General features: G+C 40.5%; 1 long non-coding RNA gene across 1 annotated transcript; it reads left to right on the top strand.

The window, feature by feature from the left end:
• The first annotated feature begins 1,337 nt into the window (after positions 1–1,337).
• LOC117976507 (uncharacterized) lies at positions 1,338–25,506 on the top strand. Its single transcript, XR_010109555.1, has 4 exons — positions 1,338–1,533; positions 2,392–2,453; positions 21,586–21,670; positions 24,940–25,506. It is a non-coding gene; the product is annotated as an uncharacterized LOC117976507 (long non-coding RNA).
• The last annotated feature ends 1,046 nt before the right edge of the window (positions 25,507–26,552 follow it).

Genomic DNA, 26,552 nt, shown 5'->3' on the forward strand with positions numbered 1-26,552 from the left:
GTCCTTTCACAGGTATTCCAGAAGAAGCATTGTCATCATAGGAGATGACAGCTGCATGTGTGTTATTGCCGCTGAAGACCTTCCAGTGGGACAAGATGTGGAAGAGGAAGACAGTGATATTGATGATCCTAACCTGTGCAGGCCTAGGCCAAGGTGTGTATTTGTGACTTAGTTTTTAACAAAAATGTTTAAAAAGTAAAATAAATAAATAAATAAATAAACTACAAAAATGCTTATAGAATAAGGATATAAAGAAAGAAAATATTTTTGTATGACTATACAATGTTTGTAAGTGAAGTGCTATTTCAAAGGAGTCAAAAAGTTTTTAAAGATTTAAAAGTTCATAAAGGAAAAAAGTTACAGTTAGCTAAGTTTATCATTGTTGAAATATTTTCTAAAATTATGAAGTACAGCCTACGTGTACAATGTTTATAAGGTCTGCAGTGGTGTACAGTATTGTTATAGGCCTTCACATTCACTCACCACTCACTCACTGACTCACCCAGAGCAACTTTCAGTCCTGCAATCTCCAGTCATTGTAAGTATTCTATGCAAGTGTACTATTTTAAATCTTTTGTATTGTATTTTTACTATACCTTTTCTATGTTTAGATAAACAAATACCATTGTGTTATAATCACCCACAGTATTCAGTATGGTAGCATGCTATACAGGTTTGTAGCCTAGGAGCAACAGGCTATATACCATATAGCCCAGATGTGCAGTAGGCTACAGTGTCTACATTTGTGTAGGCACACTCTATGATGGTCACACAACAATGAAACTGCCTAATGACGTGTTTTTCAGAATGTATCCCTGTTGTAAGTTATGTGTGACTATATACAGAAAAATTTAAGTGGAGAGAACCAAATGGCTTACTAGGCAACAAAGCAGGTTGGACAGATGGACAGTGGGTGGAATGACCATGGTGCCTGAATCTTCTGTTACCCAGTACCTTATCAATTAATATTTCCTACTCTGCCTTCCAGATAACTCAGCCTACTTAAAGCCCACCAGAAAGTCAGTGAACAAATCTCCGAACCCACTCACCCACCATCAACCCATAAACTCACCAGCATGTATTGAAGGCCTACCTTGTTGTGCCTGGCACAGTGTTTGGTGCCATGTGGAATGGCAAAGCAGGACCAGAAAGCGTCCCTGACACCCTGGTGCTTGTAATCTAGTTGGAGAGATATGATAAAAATAAATGACACAATTACAGAATCTGACAGAATGTAATAAAGTGCTAAATTGTGTGGTACAGACAATTAGAGAACAAGACAGTATATAATAAAGTGCTAATTGTGTGGTACAGACAATAAGTATAATAGGAGTTCAGTGAAGGGATAGATGAGTGTGGGCTGCAGTCTTCAGGGAAGGCTTCTCATCATGTCAGTGCTGCCGTGTTTATCCAGTGCATGACGGGAAATGGAATATGAAATAGAAGATGGATTATGAGCAGAATAATGGTGCTGAACTGTGGTATCTCTTCTCAGGCTGGATGAACACAGAAAGAGAAAGAGTCCTTTGAAAGGTAGCATTCTCCATTAAAAAAATCAAATAGAGAAATATTTTATTTTCTTTATTAGTTGTGTTATAGAAAATTTCTACAGAAACTTAAAATCATATTTTAAATTGAATAATGTTTTAAATGTACCAGGAAGCTCACTGTTTAAAGGAGCCATGTTGTAAATCCTTTTCATAAATGAAAAATACTTTTGCATTATTGATGATCACTTAGTTTATACAAAATTCCTCAAAGCTGATAGTAAATAGGTACTCCGATACACTACTGGTGGGATTGATGAACCTTTTACAAGGTAACTTGGCAATGTGTGCCTAAAATTTTGACAATGTGCATATTGTTCAACCAATCAGTTTCACTTCTGGGAATTTATCCTAAGGACATAATAATCATAGCCAACTGCAAGAATAACTTTACTACAATGATAATTATCACAGAGTTAGGAGAAACTGGGAACAATCTAAATGCCCCCAAACAGAGGACTGATGAAATAAACACATATTTATAAAATGGAATGTATAGTCACTAAAGTGGTACTGTAGAAAAATATGTAATGTTGTGGGAAATGTTCACAATATATAGATAAGTGAAAAAAGCAAATTTGAAAACTTGAAGAGTATGATTACATTTTGTTAAAATGTGTTTTATGCATAAAACATGTTTTATTCACAGAAACATATTTGAGTGGTGAGGTGATACGTGATTTCCATTTCTTTATGCTTTTGCGAAATTTCCAAATGTTTTCCAAGTTACATGGTTTATTTTGTAATAAGACATATATTAAAATTCTACGGTTCTCTGATTTAATTTGCTTTGAAAGTTGGGATAGTCATAATTTAGACTGCCATCTCGTGATTTTTCTTTCAGTGGCGTAGACCTAGAGGGAGTAATCCTAGGAGGTGATTAGAGCCAAACGTCTTGTGGGACAAGTAAGTTCTGGGACCAGAGACAAACACGAGAAGTATTCCTTTTTCTTTTGAATTATAAATGATTTCTATTAGCAAAATGTATACCTTCTTTTCTTAAACCCATATTCATGTGGGAGCTGTTTGGGAGGGACACACTCTCTTTAAGGCTTATACAACGTGAATTTTTAGCAGCAGAGCCTGCCAGAGTGGGTGGAAAGCCCAGGGCATGGATTAATTTTTAAGACGTCTAGAATACTAAAAATAAAAATAAGAAAAATGTAGAAGTAAGTGTAGATGTGCTGAAACAGAGTTTCAAAAACTGTGATGATTTTAAATGTTTACCTTGAACAAACTGATACCTTAATACACAGTATATAAGAACAGAAAGTAAAACTTCATTGTGACATTATGTCAAAGGCTTGAATTTGAGATCTTTGGTGCATGCAGGGTCAAGGCCAAATTAGGCTCTGCCTGGAAACCATGTAGAGGATGTGGAATTATTGAAAAAAATCAGAAAATATGCAGAGAGGATTTTGGAATTTCTGATCCAGGGGATTTTCCATGTCTAAAGTGAAAACAAAATAGTTTTCTTCTGTTCCAAGAACTTTATTTAGAACTGTTTTAAAAGGGGCCTTTCTCTGAAACATTTCAATACAAAACCACATTATTTTCTCATCCTATGACTCTATGTCTTCCATTCCCTAGGTTTTGACTAATTTAAGGTCTTAAAATAGACGTTTCAACCCTTTTTAGTTAATAATTTTCTATTTTAACCTCATCATCTAGCCTTTCATCTATGACTTGGCCCGGTAAAACGTAGAAAGTCAGAATTTTACTTCCTTCCTGTGCCCAAAAAATATAAAGAAAATCCTTGAATACCCAGGTTTTTGGGAAGTCCAACCTTAGCCAAAACTGGGACCTGTTTGCCTTTCTTTGGAGAACCCGTCCTGTAGAAAGAATGAGCTGGGCGGCATCCCTGAAGTACAAGTCAGGAGGACTTGTTCCTGGACATTCCCTTGTCTCCAACTAACTTGGGTGAATTCACCACTCTGTGCTTCATTTTTTTTTTTTCATGGCGTAGTACAATGCTCACGTGGAGGATGAGGGCAGATGTGAAGTAATTAAAATATTTCTGACAACATGGCAGACTAGCTGACATGGAGAAACCTTCCCTCCACCACTGTCACATAGAAAATCTAGATAATATGTGGCAGCAATTTAAAATATACAACCATGTTTGTTTGTTTGTTTGTTTGTTTTTTATTTTTTTTTATTTAAGATGAAGTCTCACTGTGTCACTCAGGCTGGAGTGCAGTGGTGCAATCTCAGCTCACCGCAACCTCTGCCTCCTAGGCTCAAGCAATCTTCCCACCTCAGCCTCCCAAATAGGTGGGGCCACAGGTGCATGCCACCATGCCTGGCTAATTTTTTGTATTTTTGGTAGAGATGGGGTTTCACCATGTTGCCCAGGCTGGTCTCAAACTCCTGAGGTCAAGAGATCTGCCCACCTTGCTTCCCAAATTGCAGGGATTACAGGCGTGAGCCACCACACCCGTCCATTACAATCAGTATTGAAAAAAGTAAGGGAAATCTTCTAGTTCTCAATGTGAAAAGAAAACTCAGAGCCAGAGTAACAACTGTGGCTGATGTTTCTAGAACAGCACATAGGTCCCAGGGTCTGGGGTCTTGGGCGTGGAAGCCCATCTGGAGATAGGACATGGGACCTCAGGCCAAGTTTAGGCAGGACACTATGACTAGAATTGTCGGATTTAGCAAATTAAAATACAAGATGGCTGGTTAAATTTGAATTTCAGATAAACAATGAATCATTTTTTAGGGTAAGTATGTTCTATAAGTTGAAAGGAACATATTTATGGTAAAAAAAAAAAAAGTTGTTTATCTGGAATTCAAATTTAACTGGGCTTCCTGTATTTTATGTGGTAATCCTGTGACAGAGTCTTGTCAATAATCTCTGGAGCCTAGGAGAAGGGGTGCCTCATCTGTGAGGAAGGGACTATGGAAAATACTGACAATTGTTATGAAGAGGAAGAAGGAAACTTGTAGTTGGTCTATGGCTGTGGGTGGGAAAAATGTGCTTCCCAGGCATTTACCATGAGTAGATGTAGGATTTGGGAGATACAGAAATCTCATTCTAAGAAATTACCATGAAATCTGGTCCAGGACAATTGAATCCTTAGAATTTCACCAGAAACAAAGTGCCATGTTGGGCTGTTTCTACGATTTAGGTACACAGGTGTATGGTCAGATAACAAGCTCTGCTAAAAATGAACTCTTAATACAAAATTAAGAACAAAATGAATCACCCTGAAGGGAAACCTGAAGATAAAATAAATAGAGAAATCACAATCCAAGAACTGGGTTAATTTAAAAACTCTGAATGAGACTATGAAATAAGTATTGTCTTGGTGTGTTTGGGCTGCTATGACACAATACCGCAGACTGGGTGGCTTACAAACAACAGGCATTTATTTCTCACAGTTCTGGAGGCTGGAAGTCCAAGATCAAGTGGCCCACAGATTTGGTTTCTGATGAGGGCACTCTTCCTGGTTCATAGAGGACAGTCTTCTTGCTATGTACTCTCATGGCCAAAAGGGTGAGGGAGCGTGCTGGGCTCTCTTTTATAAAGATACAAATCTACCAAAGGCTCCACCTCCAATGCCATCATGTTGGGGATTAGGATTTCAACATATGATTTTTTTTTTTTCTGGGGGGAATATAAACATTTGGCCTAATGCGAGTATCTCTTAAATGTCAGAGACATAAAGAAAGGAATAAAACAGAAGACTATTTTGTCATTAAAAAAGACCAGGTTTATTTGTAAAAGAACCAAATAGAAAGTGTAGAGATTAAGAATATATTTGTTGACATTAACAACTCAAAGGGACATGTTAAATAGCAGATTAGACTTCTGAAGAAAACAAGTAAACTGAAAGAAAGAACTAAGGCAATCACCCAAAATGCAGCACAGAGAAATAATGAGATAAAAAATATGACATAAAGAGGAGAAATTGAAGTAAGAAGGAGGTCACGTGCATTTATGTATTCACACATGTATTGTTTTGTTCTACCCAACGGGTGGCTGGAGTCACCCCAAAAGCAGTGCCGGGGAGTTCTCACAAGAGAGTGCCCCAAACCATCCTGAGATAGGGCTCACTGGGATTCCAAAGAAAGGAGCACTAAATGCTAAGGTGACCAGTCCAAAGCATTTATCAGGGGGAACTTGTGTACAGAGTGGGCTGCAGCAATCCTTCCCATAAACAGCGAGAGGAAAGGGATGTTCTACTTAGGTATGTCAGCAGCAAGGGGGTCAGGGTATGGAGTTTATATGAAGGTTTAAGGAATTTGGCTCAGGTTCAGGACCAGTTTCTTTCTAGTAAGCCTAGATACCTTTAACAATACCTGGGAATGTTCAAGGCCCTGCTTAGGGTTAAAATCCGCTGGGAAAAAACTGCAACTGGCCAGCTCACATAGCAGTCAAGGCACTCTGTGGATTTTGGTTAGAACCCAGAAATAAAAGTGAAGATAGGGGTTGGGAGTGTGTACCAGGGGACCGTACACATCTATATTGAGGAAGGCATAAGGAAAGGAGAGAGCAAAGCAAGCAGGGATACAACTGCTAAGACATAGTAGACATTGTTTTTTTTGAAAAGGATAGACCCCAAAATATAGAGCCTTAAAAGAGATAGAAATTTATTTCTTTCCCATGTAACAGTCCAGATGTCAAAGGCTGACAGAGTGGCTCTGTTACTCTCAATTTGCAGCTTCTATTTTAGGATCCCACATGGCTACTTTAGCTGTGTCCCTCAGGTCTGCATCCCAGGCAGGTGCAGGAGCAGGGTAGTTTGCAAGGAAGGCAGAAGGGACATACATGCCCATCTTTTAAAGATACTATCCAGAAAACACACATCATTCAAGAATGAGGCAAAAATAAAGGCATTTTCTGATAAATAATTCAAAATAGACCCTGGCTGAAAGAATTATTAAAAGATGTACTTCAGTAAGATGAAAATTGAATACAGAGAGGTGCGACATGCAAGAAATAATGGTAATCTCTTCTCTGTATAATATTCTTGAACACAAATGCACTTAAAAATTAGTTTCAAAATACATAAAGCAAAGTGTGATAGGATTATGATGATGAAAGGTGTCATAGAAAGCACATTAGATTACATAGCAAAAGATTTGGGTTGTGGACTCCACTTGATACTTTATTATTCAGAGCTTTAGGTTAGACTAGATCTTTCTATAATTTATACAAACTTTAAAACAACTCAAGCACAACTCATTAGTTTTATGACCTTATGGTATACTCTTTTTGCATCAGAATATGGGCTTGAGATTATGACAGTCCAGGTACAAATCTTTGCTCTGTCATTGACTGACTTTGTCGTCTTGAGCAATTTAACCTTAAAGACATAAGTTTCCACATTTATAGGAAATATAACTGGATTAATCAAAGTTCTTGGCTCCAAACAACAGACGCTGATTCTTGTTGAATCAGTAGAAAAGCGTTTTATTTAAAAATATTGGGTGGATCATGGGACTGTTGAGTGAACTGGAAAACTGGGCTTGAGAATAAGCCTTGAGGAATAATATCCCAAACTAAACAACAGATTTAATGGAAAAATGCTGCTGTTCCACAGCTATTGCTTTTATGTCCAAAATACCCTATTGTAAACCCTGGGAAACAGCCACCACAAAAAAATACCAGATACCTCTGCGTCCCCTTCACCAGCAAATTTGCAAAGATACAAGGTCCTTTTTCTGTAGAGCCTTTTTCTTCTTATTGCTTCTTTCTGAATCAAAAACATTTTAAAAAATAAATTGGTGTCATTTTATTTTTTATTTATTTTATTTTTTATTTTTATTCTTGAGTCTCACTCTGTCACCCACGCTGGACTGCAGTGGCACAATCTCAGCTCACTGCAACCTCTGCCTCCCAGATTCAAGCAATTCTCCTGCCTCAGCCTCCCGAGTAGCTGGGATTACAGGTGCCCGCCACCATCCCTGGCTACTTTTGGTATTTTTAGTGGAGACAGGTTTTCACCATGTTGGCCAGGCTGGCCTCAAACTCCTGAACTCAAGTTTTCTGCCTGCCTCGGCCTCCCAAAGTGCTGGGATTACAGGCATGAGCCACTGCAGCTGGCCTTGAATCAAAATCTTATAATGATATGGTGTCCTTGATTGACACCAAGTAATTCATGTCCCTGAATCCTAGCTGCAAGGGCAGCTGGAAATTTGCATTGTGAATTCTATATAACAACTCATAATTTGGATATGTCTCCAAATATAGAGAAAAGACTCAAAAGATGATAGGCTCCCATGGGTAGAATAGATGCTTACTATAATAGTAATAATAATATCTACTCTTCTGAATTTAAACTTCCTCCTGTGTTTGGAGAATGTACCATTTTTTGTCTTGTTAGATGAAGGATTTTCATTTCACAGCAGAAGCCCAAAAAATACAAGCTGCTGGTTCACTTGAAATCTCGCCAGTTAGTGCATGTACAGGAGACCTAAGCCCGGTTAAGCAGATGTTCTTGTTTTGAGTTTTATGACTGTAAGAGTGATGCAAAGAAGTAGAGACAATTCGACCTTCATTCTAGTGGCAGCATTATCGATGGCTATAACAGTCAACATCTAATGTCCAGGAACAATAATGACAGCAGGGTCCAGATTCCAGTAGCTCTTTTTATCATGTGAGTGTCTTCTTCGTTGTCTGAAAATGGGTATGACTTGCTTTGGGGTTGTGTATAACGATTAAGTGAGGATTGCATATAAGAAAGGCCTCTGAGAAACATCAAGCACCTTACACACACAGGCATTATTCTCTTCCCCTATCACAAGCACCAGCCTTGAAAACCTAGCATAATGTTGGGAGTTCCAGAAGAAAAGGAACAATCCATTTAAACGATAAAAAGAACAAATAAAATATGCATGAGGAAACAATATGACCATAATGTATTGAAAAGTTATAAGTGCAGTATTACTTTAACTTATTGGGATAGAAGACAACCAAGAATGCATTTTTATTCCATCCCGATCACCTATTTGACAAGCTAGTTGTTCCACCATTATATTATCCTCAATATGCAATCAAGATATTTGAATTTCTGCTATAATATGACTTTTGAATATATTCCTTTGAGACTACAGATAAGGCTGATTCAAAATTCTCTGGCATATTACAGTTATTCTTAGTTTAAAAAACAAAAAAAAAACCCCAAAAACCCTCAAGATACTTCTTTGTCAGATCTCCATGTGGTAGGAATGTGCAGTTGATATACTAAGATTTTTTGGCTTTTTGTTTTTTCTCCCTCCTCATGGTGTATCTTTTCAGTGTTTCCCATCTAGTACTTATGTGTATGGTCAAACTTTCATTTTTGTGGCATTTGTAGCGGAGAGTGATGGCTGGAGGAATCTTGAGTCCTGTGGACCTCAGTCAGAGGTATGCTCATAAGCAAGCTCCTGGAGACAGAGAAGAAAAGACACCCTGATTTGTAGCATTTGTCAATTACCATGAGGTAAACACTTCTACCAGGGCCAATTTCAAGGAGTTAGGAAGAGACGTGTGCAGTCAGCTCTTGCTAGGTGGGGATAGCAGCTCCAGCAGTGCACCACAGGCGGTTTGCATTTTTAACACTTGAGCCTAACATAAGAAAGTTCCTCATAGGCTGTAAGTCACACTGTGTGGGTTTACATAGTGCCTCCCAAAAGCAGATTCCTAAGCAAATTCCTAGTAAGTTTTGTCTCATGAAAGCCTCCAATCCTGTTGCCCACCCTCACTTCTTAAGAACCTGCTAATTTAAATCAAAAGGAGGCAGAGACATCCCTTTCAGCCCTCAAGTGGAGGAGATGGAAAGACCTTGTTCAGAGTGGGAACCCTTTCTGTGAATTACTGTGTGAAGGGGCCTTTCTAACAACACAGGATAAATTTTTACATTCATAGTGTGCTTCACAGTTTTCTTTGTTTCAGTCTCCATTTTATTTTATTTTATTTTATTATTTTTTTTTGAGATGGAGTTTCGCTCTTGTTGCCCACACTGGAGTGCAATGGCGTGATCTTGGCTCACTGCAACCTCTGCCTCCCGGGTTCAAGTGATTCTCCTGCCTCAGCCTCCAGAGTAGCTGGGATTACAGGCATGTGCCACCACACCTGGCTAATTTTGTATTTTTAGTAGAGACGGGTTTTCTCCATGTTGGTCAGGCTGGTCTTGAACTCCCGACCCCAGGTGATCCGCCTGACTCAGCCTCCCAAAGTGCTGGGATTACAGGCATGAGCCACCACATCAGGCTGGGTCTCCATTTTAAAGAGGAGAAAGTGCGCTCATCAAATGGAAGAACTGAGACTTGATTGTTCAGATTCCAAATCTGGTGGCTTCCCTGCTGCTCCATGCTGCCTTTCCAAGGTGGCTGGAGCCTTCCCTGACTCCCTCTCCTGCAATTCAACTCAGACAGGATGTTTTCTTTTCACTGCCAGTAAGCTTCTTATTTCATCATCCTTTCTTACTTTCACAAGGGGAAGTTCCCTTGGCCTTCAATGAACTTGCTATTTTCAGTGTCTCCTTGGATCACTTTCTTGCCAAAACCCTTCTCTGATTGCAGATTGACCGTGACTAGCCACTGGGAGATCTCTTCTGGGAGCTGCGACATGTCCCATATCCCAGCAATGCTGGAGGGATGCACTGCTGGAGAGCTGCCTAAGGAAACTCTAAGAGTCCACTCTATAGATGACACATGCTGGGCCAAGACACTGCTGTCCCAGCAAGGATATTTATCCACTCTATTAACAGGGCTAATAATGAATTTTTATGATACCAATGATTATTGTACAGTCTCTGAGATAACTCAAAACCTTACCTCGTTTGGCTTTAGAAGCAGCCACAGAAATAGCCATTGCTCGACAGTTTCATACAAGGAGGGGAAAATACTGACTTCATGAGAAGCTTGAAAAGCTTAAATGACATTTAATTAATGATTTCATACATTAACCAAATATTTGTTGTGCATCTGCTATGTTCACAAGCTCTGTTTTAAGGCTTGAAAACTCTAAAGGTAAGATGGGCTGGGTGTGGTGGCTCATGCCTGTAATCCCAGCACTGTGGGAGGCCGAGGCGGGCAGGTCATCTGAGGTCAGGAGTTCCAGACCAGCTTGGCCAACATGGTGAAACCCCATCTCTACTAAAAATACAAAAATTAGCCAGGCGTGGTGGCATGCGCCTGTAGTCTCAGCTACTCAGGAGGCTGAGGCAGGAGAATCGCTTGAACCTAGGAGGTGGAGGTTGCAGTGAGCCAAGATCACACAACTGCACTCCAGCCTGGGTGACAGAGTGAGACCCTACCTGAAAAAAAAAAAAAAAAAGGTAAAATGACTGCCTTTGTATTTCCTATAGTTCTGAGTAGTGGCAAGGGAGACATACACACTAACCTTTATAACTGAATGTGATACATATTACAGTAGAGACGAGTACAAGCATGGAGAAGGAGGTGCATAACCCTGCCCAGGGGAATGAACAAACCTTCAGGTTTCTGTGAAACTGGTGCTAGGACTTGAAAGACAATAATGACACAACTTACGTAATGCTCACTATGTGCCAGAAGTGCCCTATTCTATGCATTTTCCGAATATTAAGCTATTTATTTTTTTCCGAAGCCCCACAAGGTTGGTGTAACCATCATCCCTATAGGAAACTGATTAACAGGGAAGTTAAATAACTTTGCCCATTGTCACTCAGTCTGGGAAATATGGAGCTGGGATGTGAATTCAAATACTAATCTCTGCACTATACAACTATGACTCACTGGGATTAAGGGGCTGGGTGAAATGGGAGGTGTGGAGGACGTTCCATGCTCAGGGAACTGTATAAAGATCTGAGAAAATATGGCATGTCTGTGGCTTTTGTTCTGAATTTCAGTGGGAAGGCAACATAGAGGGACTGATGATAACTACATGCTTCATTTTTCTTTCATCATAGGAGTTTTTCTGGAGAATATTTGGAAAATGATTTATCAACACAATTTCTTGAAATTGGAGCGTTTTCAAATGGCTGCTGTCCAGCTGGTCATCCTGTTGAGTTGTTGGCTGAGGGTTATTTTATTTGTTTGTTTGTTTGTTTGTTTGTTTTTGACATGGAGTCTTGCACTTTGGCCAAGGCTGGAGTGCAGTGGCGCGATCCTGGCTCACTGCAACCTCCGCCTCCCGGGTTCAAGCAATTCTCCTGCCTCAGCCTCCTGAGTAGCTGGGATTACAGGCGTCTGCCACCATGCCCAGCTTATTTTTTATATTTTTATTAGAGACAGGGTTTCACTATGTTGGCCAGGCTGGTCTTGAACTCGTGACCTTGTGATCCACCCACCTCAGCCTCCCAAAGGCTGAGGGTTATTTTAAATATATCCCCAGAAGAAAGACAACAAATTTATTGATTTTCCATGATTCCCAGAATTGACTTATTCTAATGCTACCTGAGGCCAAAAGTGAAAGATTGAGTGCCACAGAAAACAGCATTTCCAGAATAATTTTTTTGGGGTATAACCATAACCTATATTCTTCATCATGGTCAAAGTTTTTGCTAATGTTGACTATTGGTCACCAAGTGGGACAGTAGACATGACTCTATGTAGCACCTTGCTAATGCCTCAGGGTATGTGAGAAGTACCTGAATGTATGTGTCTTTTTTTTTTTTTTTGAGATGGAGTCTCACTCTGTTGCCCAGGCTGGAGTACAGTGGCATGCAATCTTGGCTCACTGCAACCTGCACTTCCCAGGTTCAAGTGATTCTCCTGCCTCAACCTTCTGAGTAGCTGGGATTACAGACGTGCATCACCACACCCAGATAATTTTTGTATTTTTTAGTAGAGATGGGGTTTTGCCATGTTGGCCAGGCTGGTCTCGAACTCCTGACCTCAGGTGATCTGCCCGCCTTGGCCTCCCAAAGTGTTGGGATTACAGGTGTGAGCCACTGTGCTTGGCCTGAATATATGTGTCTTAATAGCAAAAACAAGGTGTGGCAAAATTTGGTCTGGAACAGCACCTAAATAGAGAATAATCTGGTCATTTTCTTGTGTAATCTTCTGCTCTTGATGGACCAGAGGGTAAGACAATCATTCATTCATTCATTCATTCAGCATTTTCTAAGTGCTTACTATAATAAAATCTAGTAATAACAGTTAACGTTTAATAGAAAGCCTACAATGTGACAGGCCCTGTGCTAAACACCTTAAAATGAACGCAACTACTCCTCACTAACCCCCTGAAGTAAGAGTAACATTATCCCCAGATGAGAAAACAGGGGGATTAGGAAACTTGCTCCATGTCACATAACTGGCAGAGCTTAGTTTCCATCCCAGACAGTCTTAGCTAAGAACCTGTGCTCTCAACCACTGTGCCATGTCATTTCCCTATGTCCAAGGTTCTGAAGTAGGCCTGGTTAGGAATGCAAATAACAAACTGTAATTACAAACTGTAATTAAGTCAGAATGGAACAGACATAGAGAACTGGTTCTTAGGTGTTTGCCCACTGAAACATGTACCAGCTGATATGCTTGCATGAGATGCATTCTCTGTGGCAACACTAGCACTGTCATTGATCCACCCTTTCCCCTCCACTTTTTGCCCTAGGAAAGCATACTGAAATGCATGTAATACATGTGAGTAAGAGTGACAATATTGTAGGAATGACATTGAATCAGTACTCATTTATGAAAGTGATGTATCCTTTGCACATTTTTGTGTAAGATGATAGTGGGTATAAGTCTCAGTACACAAACGAAGGCATTCAAGAAATATAACTTTTTTTTGCTTTTATAAATCAACTTCATTTTGGCTCTGGACAACCAGCCTTTTGAGCTGGCAGGAAATTTAGTCTCTGCCATTCTGGGCTGATCTCCCTCATGCCCTGTGAACGTGTGCCAAGATCTGGGTCTTACGCAGGCCCAACATATTGTATTGGACAATTATCTACATTGGTTCCACTGAGACTGCTGTGGTCTTTCACTTTCCCTTTGGCTCTTGGAACCCTGAAACCTATAAAACTGGGAGCCCTGGGCCCAGAATCCAGGTGCCCAGCTTCCCAAGGCTGCACATGGCCTTTCTTCCAAGGCACCTTAGATCTCTCTTCCCCATAACCTAAGACTTTTCTTTTTCTAGAAGGAAATCCCTTGCTCACCTTCCATCTGAGGCACTTTCCTGTCAGCAGGCCCTATTCTCCTCAATGGGTTTTGCTCTTTGAAAAAAAGAAAGCCATGAGGTAAAAAGTATCTTTTTTGTTCTCTTTCTTGCTGCAAACCTTTTGCAAGACAAGTAAGTAAAAATCTGCTTGAATTAGGAGAGGAAAATAGTAACAAAAAAAATAATAACTGGTCTTTAGAGTAGAGTTTACCTGGAAACAGATGTCCTTTTCTTATTAGCCTTCTCTCCCTCTCCTTCTTTACAAAATATAAGTAACTTTTTTCTTAATTATAAAAGTTGCCATTGAACGATTTAACAGTAAACATAACCGCAGTTTGGTAATTATTTTTTCAGACATTTCCCCCTGTGTGTATATATTTAACAATATTCAAGAAACATTTGTAGAATGTTTACTGTGCCTTGTAAGCTTCAATAAGGAGGCTGATTGTATTTGAGGTATCAGCCCATTGGAGAGTTTGCAGGGCAATAACCTGATCACCTTTATATATTTGAAAGATCACAATGGCGGTCCCATGAAGAATGGATTGTAAGGACAAGAGGCTCGTACAGTGTCCAGAGAAAAGATGCTGGTGCTGGGGGTAGGGTGAGAGTCATGAAGGTGGAGCGATAAGCAGGGATTCTGGATCTGGTTGGGAAGGCAAGCAGGCAGGACTGGCTGGAAACTGGATATGGAGGTAATGGGCAGTGAGGAACTGAAGATGATTTACAGATTTGGGGCTTGAGCAGCTTTGTGGACCTGGGTGCCATCTACAAGAAGAGGGGAAAGGCTAGCAGGAGGGCAGTATCTTTTACTTCTTAAAATGCTTCTCTAGAAGGGCACTTCCTAATTTCCAGGACCTCTTGGAGTCTAGAGTAGTGAATCTAGGGGGTGAATCCTGACCATGGGAGGCACAGATGATCCAATGGGCTGCAGGAAAAACAAAACTTCTATTTAATCTTGTTTTTCTCATCCTTTATAATTTATATTTCTGTATAGGCCTTACAATATGCGTATTATTACAGTTTTGTATATATATATACACACACGTACACCATTTATAAATAAATAAGAATGACTGAATAAAGGAATGAATAAACTGAGAATGTGGCAGACAAATAGCTGTTCACCAAAATCTGTTCTTCATTTCAGAATATACAGTTTTAGCTGGCAAGCTGCTGCCCAGCCCAAGGCAACTTTTTCCAGATTGCTTGCATGTGGGTGTGACCAGTTCTCTAGTTATTCCCAATGGGAGGTGAGTGGAAGTTATAAATGTCAGTTTTGGACCAAGGCTTTTGAGAAGCGGGCATGCTTCTTTTACACTCTTTCCCCTTCTGCTGGCTTACATGCAGAAAACGAACAGGCCCTGGGAATGTCGGAGGCCTGAGATAGACGGAGACTTCATCCCTGAAACATTGCTGGGAGGGGACTGCCAACTTACCAGGAGCATTCACTTCATGCAATTTTATCAGCAAGAGATAAACTTCTGGGTATTTCAGTCATTATACATATTTGGGTCTCTTCGTTACCACAGCCTAGCATATAGGGGGCATGCTTAACATTTTTCTATTGGCTTGGAGCATGTGCAAAATATATGGAGGCCACTGGTCTAAGCACTTGCCAAATGCAAATGAAATAGGATTGCTTGTTTTGTCAGATCCAGGGGACAGAAGCTCATCATTTCAAAGCCATCCCCTCATGTAATCAAAAGCTATAAGGATCATAGATGGTGTTTAAGACAGCTGAGTTTTATGTTTGCAAAACTGAAAAATAGTGAAATTTTTAGGAAGATTCACAAACTTAGATTACCATTAATTAGAAAAACTGACAAGCCTTAGTGGTAACCCAAGGGTTGTCTTAGAAAATGTGGAAATATTTGATGAATGTTATTAAAGAGCAGTGAAATCCAGCAATTGTTTGGCACAGAGTTTGCTCAAATTTGCAACTACATTAATGTCCCCAGACTTTAGCTTAAATTGTCTTTTTTCAAGGCTCAAGGACTTTCAAGATCCAATTGTTTTCCAGTTATCTTTGCAAATGAAATAAGAGTTCACTGCATTCCTCTGACCCTCCTCCCTGGGGTTTAGATGGTGAAACTCAGAAAGCCTTCCTTCATGCATTCAGCTTAGAGAAAGAATAGAATGATACATCAAGGCAATATTTCTGAAAGCTGAGATCAACAGACTGTGATTAAAGTTAGCTTGCAGTTATATTGGCTGAGAATGTCATGCCAGCTGCTCGTAAACCCCACAAGATGATGGATGTCTTACTGTTATCCTTATTGCTCTCCAGAATTTATTAGCAGAAAGAAAAATGGGGAAAGGTTATAACTCTCAGAGGTCCAAGATTTTCTTTGCAACAGTGAATAGTGAAGGCTTGGGTGTCAGTTATAAATGAATCACTGGGCATTTGTGTGGCACAGGGAGGAGTGTCAGAACCTCAGCACTCTGATCAAGAGAGGCAGGAGCACCTGCACAGAGGGTCAAGTGAGGTGTTAAGAGGGCTCGTGTTGCAGGTGCATTCATCATTCTACCCTGAGAAATTTAGCTAGTTGGTGTTGAGAAAAAACTCTGTTAACAATAGGGAAACAAAATTCCATGGCCCTCATTCACTGTTGGGGAATTAATGGTTATAGGGAAGGGAAATCCTGCTTGGGTTCAGGAGTGAGGTATGGGAGTTCTAGCATCATGGAACTGGTGAAGGACTATGTGACTGGGGATCTGGGAGCAGCTGCTTTGGGAGGCAGAAAGATAGATTTGGATCCCTCATCTTGGGACTTGATGCTAATTTCCTTCCTTTCTCCTGCCCTCTCCTTTCTCCTACTGAGCTAAGAATAAAAACTCTGGAACCTGCTGTTTTATTTTTTTCACTCAAGAAACTGATTAATGAAAGCTGCTGGGTTTAATAAATGGCTGTCTATTTCAGCTTAGAAAACACTATTTTGGGGAGTGGAAAAATAATGGCAATCATTCACCTTGTGGAGAGCTGCACTAGTTTGCAAGTTGTTAAAGGAATAGACTTTGGTATTAAAGAAGCTTTGGTTAGGATACGTGTTCCTCCACCTGGGATATGACATTTAATAGCTGTGTGACCTTGAGTGGTTACTTCACATTGTATGAGCCTTAGTCCTCTCACCCAGGAAATGGTGATTAATGGTACATGCCTCTGAAGTTTGCTGTGGAAATTGAGGAAGAGACTTGTAATAGTAAATGTTGGATAAATGTGAACACTCTACATGACCTATTTATTTTCTACTTTCATATTTTCAAAAGGAAGATAGAGAATGTATTTGCTTATGGGTACATTGCTTTTGAGCTCTTGCTCATGGTTAAATTTCCTGCTGAGTATTTTCTGAACTCCAACTCATCATTATTGAATCTGGACAGTTAACATCACCCCTATTCATTTCTGTCTGGAGCACTCCCCTCTCTTTCTTGTCTTAGGAAGTTAAAAATGAACTGATGTGGCTAGAAAGATTCCAAAGGGGGAAAAATGAACTGATAATGTGGGGAAGTTTGCTTTAATTTCCTGAAGAGAAGCTTTGGAATAATACTCTGAATACTTATTATTTGTTGAACCTGGTCAATGTTAGGCATCCCATGCAGATTTTCTAAAGGTGCCATCTTTGTCTTAGGACTATGTAATCAAAATGAGCAAGGTAATCCCAGATGCACAAGTCAGCTTTGTGTTCATTGATGAGGTGCACTATTAGCCTAGATATTGTATTCGATTGCATGAGCACCTCATTCAAGCACTGTCCCACTTTAACCTCTTGCAGCCTGACTACTCTCTGTATCTAGAAAATGGAAAAACCAGCCAGAGTTTAATCCAGAAAACAAACTACTCTAGGTATTTTAGATACAAGGGAGAATTATCTGGAGATTAGGTTCTTAGGAAATTGTTGGAAGGGTTAAAAGGAATGGGCTCTAGGCTGGCTAGAGCTAAGAATGGCTCCTGGAATATGATAGAACTGAATTACAAGGGAAATGACTACCCAAACCCCAATTAGGAAGGGCAAAGACTGGAACCATTGACTTTAAGGACACAAAGGCATAGCTGTAATCGAGAGATCAGAAAAACAGCATCTGATCTGTTTGGGGGACCAAACCGTGTGGACAGTGGAATGTGGAGTCTGGTGATCTTCATAGCCCAACTACCCTCAACACTCACAAAGGCAGAGACTAAATACTGATACACAAAAATCTTCCCTGCCAGCAGAAAACAGCAAACAGCAGAAAGACAGCTTCTGCCCACTTCCACGTTTTACATTTCTGATGAGTGCATCTAATTGACAGAACCTAAGTCATATCCAGTCTCCTAACTAGATTCCAGAAAATGTTGTGTTTATTTATTTATTTATTTTACTTCCAGCCTCTGCAGCATTGGAAAGCACCCTGGAAATGTAACCATGGGACCAGCTCAAACTGATTAACCATTGCTTTAGTTTTTACAGGTGACAAAGGACCAAAATTGCCTGGGTATGCACAATAGAAAGGGCTTTGACCTTCTAATTTAACACCACCAGCCTGGCAGACCAGCTGTATTGGCATCATCTGGAACTAGTTAGAAAGGCCATAAAAGCTGGAGCTACTCCCAGACTGGAGAGACAGTTATGAGTGTTGCCTCCTATCTCCTTGCCAGTTGACTGGAAATAAAGTGTTTTCTTTTCTCCAAAGCTGGCACCATAGTATTGTTATCTATGTGCATTGGGCAGTGAGCCCATTGCTCGGTAACAATAGGTGAGAATGGATGTTGAGCCACAGTCAACCAATTCCGGCACACTGTCCTGCCTGAGTCCCATTATTGTGTGTTCATCTGTCTCTAATTCAACCACATGAATTCAGCAGAACCAAACCAGTTCACTAAGGTAGAGAGAGAGAGAGATTTAAATATGGGAGCAATTTTGTTGAACATTCAACTCAAGGAATGAGCATCAGATCTGAAGTGAGTATGAGCCAGAAGACATGAACTTCTTATTTCCTCAGGTGACGTCAGTACTGAGGTACCTCTCACAATATGAGTCTATATACTCTGAATAAGTGAATAGAGTGATTAAAAAGCCATATCTAGGGTCTCCAGTCCTGAGGGGGGTAATGAGAGAGGAGAAAGGAAGAAACCAGACAGGCAGGCAGTTAGGGTGGGTCCTTGGTTGAATTATTTCAAAGAAAAGAACAGCCTGCAGGCATAGATAAGGGAACTTGCACAGGGGGACTTGCCTAAGACATGCTCCCAGCCACACAAATAAGAAAGGCTACACAGGGGACTTGCCCAGACATGCCCACAATGGAAAATTACATCCCCTAACACATGTACAGTAAGGGGAACAAAGCAATATGGAGTAGCTCAAGCTAAGGGCCTGCATATGCATTAGGAGGACAGGGTGGAGCTACCAGAAATTCACACCTTATGCAAATGAGATGTTCAGTCCTCGGTTTCTTATAAAAGCCTTTGCATTCAACTCTGAAAATGGCAACCCTCTTTCTGGTCTTCTCTCTGCAGCAGAGAGCTTTCTTCCTTCACTTATTAAACTTTTGCTCCAACCTCAAAAAAAAAAAAAAAAAAAGAAACAGCCATATCTTAGTCAAAATCTGGCCCCTAACAGAAAGCCAAATCCCTTTGTGTTTATAAGATAAAATGATAAACACAAAGAATACTCTAGGGAAGTAATTTTTTTAAAAACCTGTTTATAGATTTTTGCCGTCCTGGCTGAAATTTGAGGCCCTTCCTCCTCACCCTTCCATGAGACCTAGCTTCATTGTATTTCACTGAGAATTCAGTGATAATTGATTCAAATGAGCAGTCATGTGAAAGGATGTTGTCAAATGTAAAGTCCTACATATGTCAGGTGTTATTATCACACATAGTGCTTTACATGTAATGGGTACTTTCAACGTTTTGCCAAATTTTCTTTGTTAATTTCCCCCTCTCTTCAGGCAATATAGACATATGTATTATATATATATATTTTTTTTTTTCTGAACTATTTGACAAGTTTTAGAAATCATGTCCCTTTGTCCTTAAATACTTCTGTATAAATTTTCTAAGAAGAATATTAACTCAGAATATTGACCATTGATATACTACTATTTAATCTACAGACCTTATTCACATTTTGCTAATTTTCTCCATAAGTTTTTTTTATACCAGTGCTTTTTTTCCATCCAGGATTCAATACAGAATTATGCATATCATTGGGTTTTCTGCACTTTCTTTGATTTTCAGGACCTTGACATTTTTGAAGAAATCAGGCCAATTCTTTATAAAAAAGAATTGACTCTATACAAGAGACACTGAAATTGGATTTTGTCTGATGTTTCCTCATCATTACATAATTAGAGTCAGGTTATGTGATTTTGGCAGGAATAGTAAATAAACAGTTAACATTTCTTGAGCTAAATAAGAAGCAACCCAAGGTGGATTCACTAAGCAGTAGTTTGAAGGTCACTGGACAGAGTCAGCCAGTGTGGAAGCCGAAAGACTAGACCAACTTCTGCTGTTAACCAGGTAATATTGAGTAACAATAATAAAAAGGATGGTGATGATCATCGTAATAATAATGACTTTATTTAGCAGCATGGAAAGTGCTTTTATATGCATTATCTTATATAAATCTTTCAATTGTCTCATGAGGTAGAAATGATTCTTACTTTATGGATGATAAAATTGAGGCTCGGAGAGATCACATAGGTGGAAAGTGGCAGAGCCAGAGGCCAAATCCAGGTCTCAAAATCAGACTCTGAAGCTCTTCTTTCTAAACCAATATGCTGGAACAGAAGTCACAGCACCTTCTCGGGAATTCATCTCTAAAAGGAGAGGAGTGAATAAAACAAACATGTAAGACAGCACTTCTCAGTATTTTGGACTTCACAAAGCAATAAAAATAATTTTTAAAATTGGAAAACAGACACAGGACTTGTAATACTTTACATTGCCAAGTAAGGATATTAAAATACAAAAATAAAATTTTTATCTAGCATCAGTACTGTTTCATAAAAGAAAGGACATTTTAATATAAAAATATAGGAAAGTAATAATCTCAAAAAAAGAACATTCTTTGAAATTGGATGTATTAGTTTTGTAACATACTCGGTACCTTGTCATTAATTTTCCCACTGCACTGGGGCCTCGTTAAAGATCTGATCTGAGCAGCCCTGATCTGTGGCCTGGCATCAGGAGAACACTGTTTTATGGTGTCTTCCTGCTCTAGTGTCCAGCGGGTTTATTCTAAATGACAAAAGTACGTGAGCAGGGAGAGGAGCAGTGAACAATGATACCTTCCCAGGGTCTCTTTTCTTGCTTCTCTGCTTCTTAGCCCTCACTTTCAAGGGATAAGAAAGAGTTGGCAGGAGAGCAAATACAACATAATGATTTGGGTATAGTAGGAATGGAATAGCACCTGTTCGTGGCTGAGGGCCTAGGGTAGAAAGTTCCAGAAAGCAGCTTCTGTCAGTTAAGTTAGGCACCCATTCTGACACAGTGGTTTTTTTTTTGGTGACTATTTCTTTTTATTTATTTATTTATTTATTTATTTATTTATTTATTTGAGACAGAGTCTGGCTCTGTTGCCCAAGGTGGAGTGCAGTGGTGTGATCTCAGCTCACTGCAACCTCCGCCTCCTGGGTTCAAGTGATTCTCCTGCCTCAGCCTCCCCAGTAGCTGGGACTACAGGTGCACGCCACCATGCCCAGCTGATTTTTGTACTTTTAGTAAAGATGGGGTTTCACTGTGTTGGCCAGGCTGGTCTCAAACTCCTGACCTCAAGCGATCCACCTGCCTTGGCCTCCCAAACTGCTGAGACTGCAGGTGTGAGCGACGGCACCCAGCCAGGTGATTTCTATTAATGCGTTAAGTAACCAGGTCTTGAAGTGGTTCTAATAACTCCCATAATGTCAAAGTAGTAATAATTATAAACAATATTTTGCAATATTATCTGTATTGTGATGTTAAAATACTTGTGATTATTATAGGTAACAAAGTCACAGGTACTGTTACCACTACTGAAGTGTGAAGCCTACAGTCATAATTGAAGAAAAGGCACAATTTCAGTTAGAGGTCAGTGAAATCAAGATGTAATTTTTTTCCCATCTGAGTTCATAGATTCCCTGACTTCTTTTTGTTTTTTTTGAGATAGCATCTCACTCTGTCGCCCACGCTGGAGTGCACTGGGGTGATCTCGGCTCACTGCAACCTCCGACTCCCTGGTTCAAGTGATTCTCCTGCCTCAACCTCCTGAGTAGCTGGGATTACAGGCATGTGCCACCACACCCAGCTAATTTTTGTATTTTTAGTAGAGATGGGGTTTCACCATATTGGCCAGGATGGTCTCGATCTCCTGGCCTTGTGATCTGCCCACCTCGGCCTCCCAAAGTGCTGGGATTACAGGTGTGAGCCACCACGCCTGGCCGATTCCCTGACTTCTATCCATGGGTCCCTTGGAGGGGAATGGAGGGTGGGGTATAGGACGAATCTGAGGATCCCAGATTAAAACCCCTATTTTACAAAATGTATTTTTATAAATTTAGAGGGTACAAGTGCAACTTTGTTACATGGTATATTGCATAGTGGTAAAATCTGGCCTTTTAGTGTACCCATCCCCTGAATAGTTTACATTGTATACAATAAGTAATTTTTTACTCCTCGCCCTCCTCCCAGCCTTCTCATCTTTTGGAGTCTCCATGTCTGTTATTCCACTCTGTGTGTCCACATGTACCCCTGTTTAAGTCTATATTCCCTGTCTATTTTTTAATCTTCCATTCGTGTCTTAATTTTATGATCCCTCAAATATCTAACTGTGTATAAGAGTAAGCAATCTTTGTAGTATGGTTTTTACCCTCATGACCCAGGGTGACTATTCTCACCAAAGTCACCAATGTTCCCCCAGGTTCGAAGGACCTTTTCCCATTTTTATATTACTCCATCTCTCTGCAGCCTCAGACACCAAACCGTTCCCTCCTTGGAACTTTCTCCATCCTGAGGTTCTGCAATATTCTTCTCCATGCCATGACACAGTGGTTTTAAGCCCTCATAATGGTGGGAGTTTTTTCAAAACACAGGGCTGGAGCTCTGTTCTCTGAGTATTCTGAGAGGGAAGGTTTGGGGTAGGGCCTAGGCATCTGTTTAATGCTACATAAGGAGTTCCAGTTTGTACCAATTGAGAATCACTGCCTTTGTTATTTATGAGTGCTGGATGTATGTTTTCCACTGATAACTATAATAATAATAATAATCATAGCCATAGACTTAGTAATGTTTTTCTCTCACACTGAGTTTTTTTTTTTTTTTTTTTTGAGGTGAAGTCTCACTCTGTCGCTTAGGCTGGAGTGCAGTGGTGCCATCTCAGCTCACTGCAACCTCTGCCTCCCAGGTTCAAGTGACTCTCCTGCGTCAGCCTCCAAAGTAGCTGGGATTACAGGTGACTGCCACCATGCTCGGCTAATTTTTATATTTTTAGTAGAGACGGGGTTTCACCATGTTGGCCAGGCTGGTCTTGAACTCCTGACCTTAGGCAATCTGCCCACCTCGGCCTCCCAAAGTGCTGGGATTACAGGCGTGAGCCACTGTGCCCAGCCTCTCCCACTGAGTTTTAAAGCACAGCTCTCATTTAATCTTTTCTTGGCTTTATTTCCAACCTTAAAAATAAGAATAAAACAAAAACTCCACTTCCTTCAACAAGGAGATGTATATATTAATGAGGAAATGTCTGCAAAATTTTCGCAATATCTGGAATCAAATGTATTTTTTAGAAATAAAAACAATAGTTTCTTTTCTTTTCTTTTTTTCTTTCTTTCCTTCTTTTTTTTTTTAATGAGGCAGGGTCTCACTCTGTCACTCAGGCTGGAGTGCAGTGGTATGATCACAGCTCACTGCAGCCTCGACCTCCCAGGCTCAAGCAATCCTCCTACCTCAGTCTCCTAGGACTACAGGTGCATGCAACCACATCTGGCTAATTTTTGTACTTTTTGTACAAAAATTTTCACAATGTTGCCCGGGCTGGTCCTGAACTCCTGGACTGAAGCAATCCACTGTCCTTGGCCTCCCAAAGTGCTGGGACTACAGGCATGAGCCACTGTGCCCAGCCAATAATAACTTCTTTATTTTGGAAGCAAACAGGGAGAAGGCAGAGGTAGATTCTAGGGGTGGTTTGTAAACTGCTGATTTATGGCCAATGATAAGCAATGTTAGTCTATGTGTGAGGATGTGAGACAAGCAGAAAGTGAGTGTTTGCAGGTGTGACTTTATAGCTAGGGGATATAGATAGCAGAGCATTGTCATAGAATCTTAAAGAAACATTGACTCAAAGCTGCAAGGAATCTTAGAGTTTTCCATCTTCATTCTTTATCCCCATGATCACATCCAGTCAGGGCCACATTATGACTTTCTTGGAACCCCAGCACTTCTGCTTTTGCTCCGTGGGCTGAGATGGGTGGATCACGAGGTCAGGAGATCGAGACCATTCTGGCTAACACAGTGAAACCTGGTCTCTACTAAAAATACAAAAAAGTAGCTGGCATGGTGGCACATGCCTGTAGTTCCAGCTACTCAGGAGGCTGAGGCAGAACAATTGCTTGAACCTGGGAGGCGGAGCTTGCAGTGAGCTGAGATTGCGCCACTGCACTCCAGCTTGGGTTACAGAGCGAGACTCCATCTCAAAAAAAAAAAAAGTATCTAAAATTATATTTTATGACTGCATTGGCATAAAATCACCTGTAATCCAGGCTGGATTTATTATTACATATTCATTATTATATTTATGTTTCCTTTGGCTTAAAAAAATTAAAAGTAAAACATTTTTATGGGCCCCTAAAAGCATCATGGGCCCCAGACACTTGCCTCCTATGTCTAATGGAGGAGTCAGCCCTGCCTGAGAGAGGGAATGCACTATCTTTTGAAACAGCCCATATATTTCCATTTAAAAACCATTTGAATTGATAGAAAGTTTATAATATGTATATGCACTTCTGTCATGTTTTTCTATTTCTTTTCCCTAGAGACAGTCTCTTCCCTCTGTCTCATGTCCTATATACTAGATCCTGGCTATTCAAATTGTGGGTTGCAGACCAGAAACATTGGTATCACTTGGAGGCTTGTTAGACATGCAGAATCTCATGTCTCATCCTATACCTACAGAATCAGAATCTGCATTTTAACAAACTCCCTAAGTAATTCATATTCACACAAAATTTGAAGAAGCACTGTATTGGAGAGAATAATAATAGCCAACGTTTATTGAATACTACTCTGCCGGACATCATTTTAAGTGCTTTATGTGGATTGTCTAATTAATCCTTTCAACAACTTTATTTATTTTTCCCATCTTACAGATGAGTAAACTGAAACACAGAGAAGCCAAGTGACTGTCTTTATCCAGCGAAGAAGTGGTGTGCAGGAATTCGGACCAGACAGTGTGACTCCAGGATCTATGCTGTTTATCTCCATGCCAGTCTGCCCATTCTCCTGTGCCCTTCTCATTTGAGAAGTTGCTGCTTGCTGCCCAGCTTACAGTTCAGGTTGCCAGGGTGGGAGCAATATTTTTCATAGCACTTAGTCCAACCCTCTTGTTACAGCTGATGGGGTGACAGGTAGATAGATCCCTGATCAATGGTAGTCTATGGCTATTCTGCAATCTGTCACTCAGGTGGGCTCTCACTCTGTGGTATTTAAATGAAGCAACTTGGAAATAATTTGCTAGCTGTTAAGGAACAGGAAAAAGTGGATGGGTGGCCTGTAGATGAGTCATGTTTACAGTGACTTATCAGTAATAAAGGTATTAGTGCTTCGCTACTTGAGTGTCTAGAGTACCTTCAATTCAGATCCACTCTCCCACTCATTTATCTGGGTTTCCCAAGCCTATTATGGCTCCATCTTTTGAATTTCCCTGGGAGTCCTTTTATTGTACCACAAGAAGCCCTACAACAATCTTGCTTTACTTGAGCTAGCTCAAGTGGGTTTCTGTTTGTTATCCTAAAAGCCAAACTACAAGAACACACATTCACATATTTAAAAGCACTTGTGCATCTCCCTGAGCTACCCCTTCTCCAAGGGAAGCATCCCCAGTTCTTTCCATCAATCCTCATGCCACGTGTTCACTCCCTGTCTTGCTTCTTTCCCTCTGGACCGTGCAGTTGTAGCCTTTGGAAACAGACTAATACGGAGGCTGGAATTGGAAGCCACTTTTATGGAACAATTTTATGGGTAAAGAGTGAGCCTGCCAGCCTCAAAATTTCTTTCTTAGCACCTGGCAAGACTCTTCCCTGGAGCCTTAAAATTGGTTCTGCTTACAAGAGGGCACGCTGTAACTGGAGTTATGACTAACAGCTGAGCGCAAGCCCCCTCCCAACTGCCCTCCACCGGCAAATGGGTAAGAGTAGGCCCCCTGAAGAAAAGCATCAGAAATTGGAGTGGGGAGTTTTTCCCAAGCCTGTTCTAGCTTGAAGGCATTTCAAAGGAGAAACTCTGACAGACTGTGTCTCCCCAACTCTGGGGAAGAAACTGCAAACTGGCAGGCAACCAGCTTGCAGCAACGGAGAGGAACTCCGGCCCATTCCCCCTTGTGGTTGTCGTGTTCAGGTCAGTACTAACTTTAGCCCTGCAGTCCTCAAATGGGGACAGTCCACTAGTGGATTAAATCCTCCTTAAATGATTAGAAGCTTTTAGCCAGAGATCAGAGGAAAGGAAATTATTTCATTTATTCTCTGCTGGTACACGATGACTTCCGGGGAAGCCATTCTCCAGTGTTTTGCAGAATAATAACACTTTCTATTCATATATCATTGATCTCCCAGGAGCTCAAAGTTCTCCACAAGCATCTTATCAGCTAATTTCACCTGAGGTGCTTGGGAAGGAGGGAGGAGGCAAGGACAACATTTGCTTTCTTTTTTTTTTTTAACCTTGAAGTGCAGGGGTACATGTGCAGGTTTGTTACATAGGTAAACTT

This window comes from Pan paniscus, chromosome 1, assembly GCF_029289425.2.
Source record: "Pan paniscus chromosome 1, NHGRI_mPanPan1-v2.0_pri, whole genome shotgun sequence".
Classification (NCBI taxonomy): Eukaryota; Metazoa; Chordata; class Mammalia; order Primates; family Hominidae; genus Pan; species Pan paniscus.